The following is a 12225-nucleotide window of genomic DNA, read 5'->3' on the forward strand; positions in this document are numbered from 1 at the left end:
AGGCAGAATTGATCTAAGTTATGCAGTTTCCTGTAAGTGGCATATTTTAGATTGGTAGCAAACAGAACACACATTCACCCTTGGTGGGGGAAGGGGAGGGAAGCCAAATCTTAGACCAGGTTCCACCATTTTTAAACCAGTCCATGTGTGCCATACTTCTGTTCTGTTATGGGTATAGACCAGTTTCTGATCACTTATATTTGTAAAAGTGTCATGTCTGTACCTGGCTAGGGTCTCCGGGTGTGAGAAGGAGCAGACTAGTGAAGGTGACAACTTTTCCTCAGCTGTCTTACAAATGGAGTTCCTAGGTACTGTAAACCATAGGAAGACAGATACAGGATAGTGCAAAATCTACAGATGGCCATCATTTCTGCTTATTTAAGACAGGGCTGTCCAATTGGTGTCCCGTGGACCATATGTGGCCCCAAAAGGGTCAGTCTGTAGCCAGCAGGCTCCCACCCAGCTGCCATTTCCCCTGGGAGGGGGCTGGAGGTCCTGAGCTGCAAAGAAGGGAGCTGGGCTGCCCATACTGCATGTGGATGATAAATGGGCTGAAGGGTGAAGACAGGGGAGGAGAATATCGCATATGTGGCAGGGGAGAGCCAGGCTGCCTCAGGTGCAGGGGAGGGATGCTTCTTGTGCTTGCTTTCTATGTTGTGCACGCAGTGGGGGTGGGGGTGCTAGGCACCCAGTATGGTGGGAGGGAGTCATGCTAGAGTAAATATGGGACACATTGGAATACTGGTTAAAAAAATATTATTTTATCAGCTGGCCCTCAGGGGGGGGCCCCTTAACTCAGGCCTTAGACCCTCCTGTGGGATCCCTCTCTGACCCCTCCTTGCTGATGTCCAGGGTCTCTGTTTGGCCCAGGAGGGCGGTCCCGAAGCTACCTCCCTGCTGTGTTCGCCCTACTGCTTTCCTGCCACCGGCTTTTATTCCTGCCGGATGGCACTCCAAAATGACGTCATCGGGGCATGCCAGCCCCAGCCGCAGAGAGAAGTGTCTGGTGAAACGCGTGGGAGCTCCACCCCTCTGTGGCTTGTTGGGCCTGGTTGTGCCTGGAGGAGATGAGTTTGCCCTGTTCTAGGGCTTTTCTTCTTGTCATTGCGGTAGGTTGTCTCCGTCACAACCCATGCTGGGGGAGGGGTCTCCCGCCCTTTTCTTATCGTCCCACTGGGACACTAGTCATTCCTGAGGTTACTGTTACAGATACTAGACAAGAAAATATGAGGCCTAGACCATGGGAAAATTGTACCAATTTGTCTAAATCGCTTTAGAAAACAAATTTGGTTAAACTGGTAAAGCTGTATTGTGTGGGCACACTTATTTCACTGTAAGAATATCTTATCAATTGAGCTTAAGTTTTCAGCTTGAGGATACTGGCTCATTTAAAGAACTTATGCATACAGGTTGACCCATATTTTAATCACTACTTCAAAGCTGCCATTTATAACTGGGCTGCCAACTTAATTGCTTCACAACATAGAGAGGATCTAAACCAGAAAACTTGAGGAAAATATTTTAAATGAAAGCAATAGGTTGCAAGGGTGATTCATCATTGAAAACAAACTCTCAGGGAAAGTGATGGATTTTCCACTGCTTGATGTCTTCAAGTCAAGACTGGATGCTTGTATGAAAGCTATCATACAAAAATAATAGATTCAGTATAGGGGCAACTGGGTGAAACTTTAAGGTCCTGTGATATACTGGTGGCCCAGCTAGATGAATTAAGAACTGTTAAAATGAAACTGTTCTGTAAAATAAAACTGTAAAATTTCAAATTTTCAGAGGGTTTTATATATGCATTCGCTTTGTTTATATATTCATCTCCATGGATTTACATTCTAGTAATTCCTGAATTCGGCTTTTTGGGTTCTACCTATTTTTCAGTACTTGCAACACACAGACATCACTAATGTCTAACCCAAGGAAAAATATTTAGTGGAAATATTTGTATTAAGCCTTTTGATTTAAACAATGAAAATATGTTTAAACAACATATTGTTTTTTGGCATAGGCAGACCCAGGATTTTGTAAAGGGGGGTGTCAGAGCAGTGACTGGTGCTTCAGGGATGGCTGCACCTCAGCTCCTGGCTTCCCCCTCCCACTGGGGCAGGCAGACCACACCCCAGGAGCAGCAGCAGCCTGGAACTTGTAAGTCAGTGAAACAGGTAAGACTTTTTTTCCCCCTGCTCTCAGCACCCTCTTCCTTCCCTTTCATGCTCAGCAGAACGTCCCTTCCCATTCATAGATTTCATAGACATTAGGGCTGGAAGGGACCTCAGGAGATCATCCAGTCCAGCCCCCTACCTAAAGGGCAGGAAGTTAGCAGGGGTCATAGGAACCCAGCAAGATAGATATCCAAATGTCTCTTGAAGGCGTTCAAAGTAGGTGCTTGAACCACTTCAGGTGGCAGTCTATTCCAAACCTTGGGGCTCAACCCTGTCAGGGATGCTGATCATCAGGCAAACTAGCCTGGGCCCAGTGCTGTCAGGGACTCTGAGCAGGCAGGCCAGCCTGAGCCAAGTACCGCAGCAACCACACCTGCAGCAAGCCCCAGTTAATGAACTCTGCCCCAGGTAATGAACTCTGCTGGAAGCACTACCTATCCTTTTAGCACAGGGGTGGAGGGCTGGATGTGGCCTGCTAGGCCATTCTATCCAGCCTGCGGGGCCCCTAAAAAATTTTAAAAATTAATATTAATCCACCCTAGGCTGTCTGTCATGCGGCCCTCGATGGCTTCCTAAAACTCAGTAAGTGGCCCTCTGCCCAAAATAATTGCCCGTCCCTGTTTTAGCACCAGCTGGGGGCCCTGGGTCTCCAGGCCAGTCAACAGTTCTGTGTGGCAAAGTGGGTTGCGCTCAGCCTAGCCGTCGCTGGCCCCCCACCTGCCTCTGGGCACGTCACCCGCCTGTCTCGCCCGCCACGACTTGCTGGAAAATTAATAAGCTGTTAAATAAGGCGGGAGGTTGCCCATTTTCCTTCGCACCCCGATGTTAGCGGGGTGCCCGTGGCTCCGTACCACCCCTACACCATGGCCGAAGCCTCACAGATGGCATCGCCAGCCACACACTGGACTCCAGAATCTTCCTGGTGGGACCCTCCTTTGAACCCTCCGCTCAGGTGGCCTACGCCGCCTTCATCTGGGCTGCCGAGCTCCTTGTAGCTAGCTCCCTCTCGGGTGTGGTCCCCCACTCGGGACCTTCGGCCATACACAGGCCGTGGCCTCACCTCTAAGGCCAGGCAGGGTCCCAGGCCCACGACCTGGGGTGCCCCTTGCGGTGGGCCCCTGGCCCTTTTGACCATCCTGGCCCTGGCCCCAGCTTGGACCAGTCGAGGGGCACTCTACCGCTGGCCTCCCTAGCCCCACAGTTTCTCCCGGTCCCCCTTTCTGGACGTGGGGAGCTGGGGTACCTCATACCATGACTGGTGTCCCAGGGTCTCACGGGGACTCTCACTCCCCCCCTGGGGCAGCAGGTTGTGGTGCTACTACAGATGTTACCTCTACCCACCCGAAGATGAGGACTGGGGTTAAGGCGCCCCTACTCGCCCTTCACCAGGGTGGTAACTGGCTTGGCATTTCCTGGGGGCTCCCGCGCCACTGAGAGCCCCACCAGGCCACCCACTCCCGGCAGGGTGCAGTTTTAAGTCATGCCCAGGACCAGGAGCCTCCAATCCATCCCCTACAGCTCCTCCCTTACCTCCAGTTCATCAGGCACCTGGCAGCTGCCGGCCCCATGCCCTTAAAGTTGCAGGCACCTGCAGTGCCCTGCCACATTCTGCTGTAGCAAGTCTCCTAGTTCCTGACCCTTTTTTTGGCTTATTTCTAGACTTCGGCTTTGGATTTCCCAGTGATTCTTTTTCCTGGCTCTTCAAAAAACAGAGCAAAACCGGAGTGGACTTTGCCTTGTGGCGTGCCCCCTGAATTGGTACTCAGCATCTGACCCCTGTATCCTGACCCTGGACTGTGTCGAGGACTCTGCTTTTGGATCTCCCTCTGGCTTTGGTATATGGCTTCTGCGCTTTGTCCCAGGCCCAGGCTCTGCTTTCCCTTGGTGGCCTAACCATCAGGCCAGACTGCCTACACCCCAGGTCTTACAATCCCCTCCTTTGCCTGCCACTGCTGCTGTCCTTGCTGTCTCTAGCTGCCGTGGGGCAGGAGAAACTCTAGAGCAGTGTTTCCTGGCAAGTGTGCCGCGGCACGTCCAGGTATGCCGCAAAATTTTGGGCTGGAGCCACACCCCCTGCTGCTGACAGACAGACAAATGGGAGGCGTGGTTCAAGCCAGTGATTTGCATCCATGCGCTGTGTTCAGCTGTGCCACCCCTCCCCTCTACACCCAGCCACTTGGCCTTCCCCCCCTCCCCCCCCGCTCTGTATTCGGCCAGTGTGCTGAGGGATGGGAGAGGCCTGGTAAGTGTGCTGCCAGAACCAAAAGGTTGGGAAACACTGCTCTAGAGCTGCTCTTGCCCTGCTTCAGCCAGTGGGAAGTGGGCTCAGCTGGGGACAGTGGCAGTGGTAGGTGGGTTCCCCATCCTTGGGCTAGCATGAAACACCGAGGGGGAATTGGACAGGAAGGAGGAACCTGCCTGTCACTGCAGCTGCTGGTGCCCTGGCCTAAGCCTTGCTCCTCATGCAGCCTGGCTGGATTGGGCTCTCTCCACCTGCAGGGCAGCCAGACAGTGGAGACACCAGCAGCAGTGAGCAGGGGAGAGGAAGGGACATGCCGCTGGGCATAGAGAGGAAGGAAGAGGAATTCTTACTTGATTCAGAGACTTAAAAAAAAGTCTCTGGCTGCTGCTCCAGTGATGTGGTCTGAAAGTGGGGTGTGACTGTGCCATTGTACCCCTTCTTCCTCCTTGTTGGTTCTTTTCACACAAAGTACTTGCGCCTATAGACAGCTTCTCTTGATGGCAAGAAGTTGACAATGGTAAAATAAAGACTTTTCAAATCTCAACAAGTGAACACTATGTTTTTTCACAAGCCCTCCCACCACTCCCTTTGCCCCCTGCCATGTTACTGCCAACTCATATGTTAACAAAACATGAGTTAGGTCCTCCAAAAAATCATTAGATTGGCTTATAATCACAAAATTTAAAAAATCTATGTTAGGTATTCTTTTTGCTTGTTTTCTATTTTTTAGCTGTCCCATCTGGTACACATTTGTAAAATGTTATGCACTATGATAAAAGCTGAAAAGTTAGTTTTATTTCTTCAGTGAAATTTTTAATGTAATTACCAGGGGGTATAATCCAGGGGTTAAAAGGAACCATCATATTGTTTAGTTCCATCACTATGCTCACAAGAGTTAATGTCAACGACACTGCTTTCAAAAATATAAACTTAAATCTTGTTGGTTTTCTTAACATTGGCACTGAAATATACTGTTAGTAAACATTGGACCCAGTCCTGTAAGCCTTCCTCATACAAATAATGCTCTTTCAATCAGTGGATTAGGGCTGGTATGTAAATAAGGAAAGTTGCACTCAATTCCTGCATGCAGTATGAATATGTAATAATGGGCAGTATCAATACAGTCAGGCCTCAATTTACATGGGTTGTGGGGTTTTTTGCACGGTTTAAGTTATGCACGGTCAATTAATTGTGACCCTTTATGTTTGTACACGGTATGAATGAACTTTTACATGGTGCAGCGCGGTTGCCAAAATGCACAGATGCATCTAAAAATCAACTGCTTGCTTCCCGCCTGCCCCCCCCCACCACGCTGTTCTCAGTGTAGCTGGTAAGTGTGTTGTGTTGTGGTGGAAGGGGAGGGGAGAGGGAAGGGTAATGGAGGGTGCAGATCAATACCTCTCCGCAATGAGGGAGGGAGTAGAGCAGGGCCTAGGGCAGGCGCTGTCCAGCCGGGGCAGGCACTGTCCAGCCAGGGCAGGGCGGGCATGTAACAGAGCCACGGCTTGTCTGCGGGGGGTGGGGGGGAGCTCCAGCCACTGCGTGCACCCTGAGAAGGCATGGGGGAGGATACATGGCCCCTGGATCTATGCAGGGCAGGGCAGGCTGCAGCTGTGGGCTGGAGCTGTGGCTATGCAGGGCTCTTCTCAATGGGGCCTGAGCTGGGCTAGGCTTGGGGCAGGTGGCAGCGGTGTTGGAATGGGGCTATGGGGGGAATACAGTGAAATTTGGGGTGGCTGCAGTACCCCCCGTAACCCTCTCCCAGCACTGCCACCGCCCGTCCTGAGCCCAGCCCCAACCGATAAAGCCCAGCTCCAGCCCACAGCTGCAACCTGCCCACCCCACCCCTGGCTGCACAGATCTGGGGGCACACATCCACCCTGTACCCTCCCGGGGTGCATGCAGCAACGGGAGCTGACCCCCCACACCCCCTGGACGAGCCATGGCTCCATCCTGCCCCTGCCCTGCCTTGGCTGGGCAGCGTCTACCCTTGCTCCTACCCCACTCCTCCCTCACCATGGGAAGCATTGATCTGCACCCCCCATGACTCTTCCCTCCCCTCTCCCTTTCCACCACACCAGACTTACCAGCTACATGCAGCTCTCCAAGCTGCTGGCTCTGCTCCTTGCTGCCTGCATGCTGCATTGTGGCTGCGTGCATGCATGGTCATTTATCGGCCAAATTATCAGCCTCATCTGGAACCTAAACCCTTATTTCGAATAGACCCTTGGTATCTTTTTACACAATTTCTGTTTGCATGGTGTTTTATCAGGAACGTAACCACCGTGTAAATCGAGGCCCGACTGCAGGGCCTTTCCTGGTGGGGGTGCAAATCGGGGTGACTGCCCTAGGCCCTGCACTTTGGGGGGCCCCACGAAGCTGGGTTGGCTTCATGTCTGGCTGCTTGCCACCCCTGCCCCCATATCTGGGCCCCACAGGCTGATTTGCCCCGGGCCTTGCACCTTGCTATGGTTGTCTCTGCCCAACTGTATAACCAAGATGCTTATATGGAGCCCTCTATTGTAGTATCTGAGTGCCTCACAATTTCAGCGCAACACCCCTGTTAGGCAGAACATGACTACACTAGACAAATTTGCTCTTAAACTTCTGTTGGCTTACAGCTGACAAGATTGCTGTGTCAATGGAAGCTATGCATACCTGGCTGCTTTTGTTGGTGCTACATGTCATCCCAGTGAAAAGGTGTGCCTGCAGAAGACTTGCGGTAGCATGCGTGGGAGCCCAAGGTTTACAGCTTTTGACACTGCTATGTCACTGGAGTTAGCTACACTGGCATTTTGCTGGTGGCTGTACATTGGCTACAAGCTTGTGTTACTTGAGGACATAGTTTTGTTCAGGTTAGAGAAAGACAAGGTTTTGCCAGCTTATATAACGTGTATATATGGAGGTTTACACACCTGTGGTAATGAAAGACAATTCCTTGTTGATAAAATTTGTACTGGAAATCAGGCCCGAGGAAGGCTATGTGATCTGTTGAAGGTTGCTGAAATCAGGATTTCCAAGGTTTTAGGTTAATGCACTATCCACTAAACCGTCCTTTCTTCTTTGTACCTTTAGTGAGCTTTATTCAAGACAGCCAACCTCCTGATTGTTGTTGAGCTAAGGAAATAGAAACCAATGTCAGGAGTAAAATTACTAGGGAACCAAATTAAAACTGCAGTGGGAAGATTTTCACTTGTGACAATGTGCCAGGAACTAGTGGAATAGAAATCTACTTGGATTAGAAGTGTACATTGCTTCCAAACAGTCAGCCTGTCTTTACTTCCTTTAAAGTTTGCCCATTTCCTTTTTTGCTGGAGAGAATTAAAATATTTCCTCCCTTCCCTTGAGATAGAAATCTGTGATCGGTACTAATTAGCCACCTGCAGATATCATCCCCCCCCTTCCCCGGTACAGGGCTTCAGCTTGTTTGCCTTATATTGCTTGTGGTTCCTCAGGGGAGACACTGTTTTGTGGTTTTTTAAACACTTCAGCTCCAGTTCCTCCAAGAGATGTTTGATGTCTTATGCAGTGTTTGGCACAACAACGAAGAGAAAAATTCTCTTTTCTCACTTGTATATACAAGGAGGAGAAAATGCTTTACAGATTCTGTGGAAGAAAGAATCAATATGTCCCATCTTATTCCCTCCCCCCCCCCCTTTTTTTATTTTTACTTTTTCTTATGACTTTCCTCTTTTCTCTTATCTGTCTGTATTTATAATGCTAAGAGACTTGCATATGTCATGTTTGGCATTAGCTGAGCCCTCTTCCTTTAGCTTCAACTCTAGCAAATGAAAAAAACAAGACCTTTGAAGATAAAACTAATAGTTAACATATATATGGCTATTTCCCCTTCAAAGAGTTGTAGTTCTGGTAATCTGATGTAGACACCACTCTGTTTTTCATATTTTCATAGGAAATAAAATCAGAAGTAAATAAAACAGATCTCTTTAAAATCTTTACATGCAATATTTAACCAGATTCCTTATTGTCAAAGAATGCTTTTTCAGTGAATCACTATCTGAAGCCAACTCCATTTTCCATGGTGTTTGCCACTTCATTACTATATCAGGCTACAAATGTCAAGAAATGTTCTGCTGGGTTTGTCTCTTGTGAGTTCATTGATAGGCAAATCCTATTTGAGGGCCTGATCCAAATTGCACCGCAGTCAGCCTCACAAGACTTTGGATCAGACTTGAAATGTAATAATTTACTCTAGTCTGGGGCAACGAGTTACACAAATAGGCTGTGTCCACGTGAGCATGAACATGCTTTTTGCAGCACCACAAAGGCTTTTGAGGCACCGCAAAAATGTACCCCATGCATGTGATTTGGTTCTCCATGCTCCATATTTGCAGCTGGAGCCAAATTTAGATACTTGTAAATCCTAGTATTAAAAAACCCAAGGAAAAAAGTGGGGCAGCACACTTGGGAGCAGCATGCATCGCCTGAAATCAGAGCCTGGCTGGCCAGAACCATACTCTGGCTGTTGGCCAGGGTTTGTGTGCCTGGACTGCTGCTGCTAGAGCCCTGGGATGCCCCCAGGACTCCAGGTACTGGCCTCAGCATCCCCTACTCCACACAGAGCATTTTTCCCTGTGCTAACCCCACGTGCAGGGGCATGTGCTGGGGCAAAAAGCAGCGGCATAAAATTTCATAGTTTCATAGTAGCTAGGGTCAAGAGGGACCTGAACAGATCATCTAGCCTGACCCCCTGCCACAGGCAGGAATGAATGCTGGGTTCACAAGACCCCAGACAGGTGATCGTCCAACCTCCTCTTGAATTTGCCCAAGGTAGGGGCGAGGACCATTTCCCTGGGAAGTTGGTTCCAGATTTTGGCCACCCTAACTGTAAAATATTGCCTTCTGATCTCCAACCTAAACCTATTCTCCATCAGCTTATGACCATTGTTCCTTGTCACCCCAGGTGGTGTTGGGGAGAAAAGGGCTCTGCCTATTTGTTGTTGATCCCCCTTGATGAGCTTGTAGACAGCCACCAGGTCCCCCCTCAGCCTCCTCTTGCTGAGGCTGAACAGGTTCAGGTCCTTCAGTCTCTCCTCGTAGGGCCTGTCCTGCTGCCCTCTCACCAAGCGGGTGGCCCTCCTCTGAACCCTCTCCAGGCTGGCCACATCCCTTTTGAAGTGTGGCGCCCAGTACTGGATGCAATACTCCAATTGTGGCCTGACCAATGTCGCATAGAGGGGGAGTATCACCTCTCTGGACCGGCTTGAGATGCACCTTTCCTGCTTTTGTCTACGTTGAACCCCATCCTGTTCTCGTCTGACCACTTTTGTAATCTGTCTAAATCGAGTTGCAGCCTCTCTCTCCCTTCAAGTGTGTCCACCTCACTCCACATCTTAGTGTCATCAGTAAATTTGGACAGCGTGCTGTGAGCTTCCTTGCTCACAGGAATGCTTTTGGAAAGTTGACACTGTTCACCCAGACCACTTTCAAGTGGTGCTCCTCGTGTTCAGCAACACACGTGTCCTTGACTTGGCCTACATGCCACGCCACAAGGAATTAAATGCACTTCCCCTGCCACATAACCCTGTAACTACAGAGAACAGCACAGGGGGGACACACAACCAGGCTTGTGAGGGTGAGACGCAACACTGCCGCAGGACTACAAAGGACAGCTTAAAACAGAGCAAACCAGCAGACTAGTGCCCGTGTCTGAGCTGCCTTCAAGTTAAGAAGAAGTGTATGTGCGTGTGTGTGCATGTGCGTGTGCATGTGGGGGTGTGTGTGCATGTGGAGGGGAGGGGGATGGAGGAAGGACGGGAAGGAAACAAGTGCATCTCTTCCACCTCTTGGGGAGACCCGCTCCATTTCTCTTGCTCACAGAAGGATCCCAGTAGCTCAGACTCTCACAAGCTGCTCGCTCATCCCCTCCAAGGCAACATGTCCCCCTTGCCAGGGCAACCTCCTCCCTTTCTATCCAGTTCCCTTCTGGCAGATCCCACCAAGCCGAGTCCTTGTTTCAGGCCAGCTCAACAACCCCTTGCTGCTCAGGCCATCTACCCGCATATACCCTAACCCAGTCCAGAACGAGGTGGGGAGAAAAGAGAGACTCCACAACTTCCCTTGGCAGCTTGCTCCACTGCCCTACTGCGCACACCCTTCAGATGCTCCTCTGGAGATCTGACTTTAGCAAATGTCTCTCTCTTCATTTGCTTTTGAAATTTTTTTTCCCCTTCTACTTCCTTCAAAAACACGCATCTGGGACATGCTGTCCGCAGCAGGATGGCGTGAAGGCCCCGCTGCTGCAAACACGCACTTCCGTGCCACCAGGAAGGAACCCACCGCAAGGACGGTGGGAAAGCCCAGCCTGTGGGTAAGTGCCTGCCGGTCAAGGTAAGCACATGCCAAAGTGTTTGCAGGCCTGGGGCCAATTTGTGCTGCTGCTTTTTTTCCTGTGGCGACCGCACACTCCTGCTTGTAGGGACATGGCCATAGAAACCAAAATTATTTGTTACTGGGTTATCAACTGCAAAATGGATGACATCAGAAAAATAGGACACAGAAAGATATCTACTGTGCAAGGCTTAAAACCATTTTTTCTTTAAGTATGCTTAGTAATATATCAAAAATATATTATCTATTCCTTGATAAGAGTAAAGGCAGCCTTGGTTCCAGAGTTTGATGGAAGGAAGTTGAGTAACTTGAAAGATGGTGTGATTAAGATTAAGTGATTAAGTGATTAATCCAATTTAGATTTATCACTTAGATTAATCACTTAGATTAAGTGATTAATCTAACAGGGAAGAAGAGACATGAGCTGTCTCACTTGGTCACCCCTCTGCTACTTGCTCTTCAGGCTAGCATCTGGGATGAACTGGTGGTCTGCAGCGATAGCCAGATAAAGACATCCCTCTCAAAATGCTAAGAATTCTGATCGTCTGGGTTCAGTGCAAAGATGGTAAATGCCATTCAGAGTTGCATTTGTTGCCAGAAGAATAAGGATAATGTTTTAAAGGGGTAAAGAGCAACTGTACCCTCTTTTAGAGGCAATGACATGTGATGATATATTTTTTTAAATGAATTTCTAGGAGCTCTGTTTTCCTACAAACTGTACAGTTTTTAATATAGTTATATGTACAATATAAAGAACTAAGGACTTTAGTCTGAACCAAAACTAATCAAAGATTCCCAAAATCCGAACATCTCGACTTGGGTCTGTGTTACACACTCGGGGCATGAGGAGTCTGACCAAAGGAAGGGCATTTTGTACCTGAAACTTTGTCTAACTTCTTTCCTCACTTTATAATTGGTCCAATAAACCATATAACTAAAAAAAACCCAAATGCTCTTCCTTCTCAGACTGTTCCTACACTGTCACAGTTATACCAACACCCTACTATAAAAGTCGAACAAATTTTTCACTTTCTTCTTAAAAAGATAACAGGAATTGTAGTTTTTACATTTTTAATCCAACTGGAAACCCAAAAGGTTTTTTTTATCTTTCTTTTCCTCTCCTTTCTCCAAATTTTTAGTCTTTCTACTTTTTACAGTGCCAAATGTAAACAGGGAAGGAGAGGAAAACAGGATGAAATCACAGAGGAATTAAAAAAGAGAAAAGCATTTTTAAAAAGTTTTCATAAATGAAAAATTCTTTTTTGAAAATTGTGAACCAAAAACTTTTTCCCACCTCCACTTTTCTGCCATCTGTATTTGCAACTCTCTCCTTCTTCATAGCTATAATATACGCTGTAATTAGTTATTCTTATATAAACTTTGACCCTGTCAGGTACTGAGCACCAGGGCCCCGATCCAATTGAGTATCTGATTAAGTTAAGCATATATGTACTCCTGCTG

This window comes from Alligator sinensis, unplaced genomic scaffold (genome assembly GCF_000455745.1).
Source record: "Alligator sinensis unplaced genomic scaffold, ASM45574v1 scaffold169_2, whole genome shotgun sequence".
Lineage (NCBI taxonomy): Eukaryota > Metazoa > Chordata > Crocodylia > Alligatoridae > Alligator > Alligator sinensis.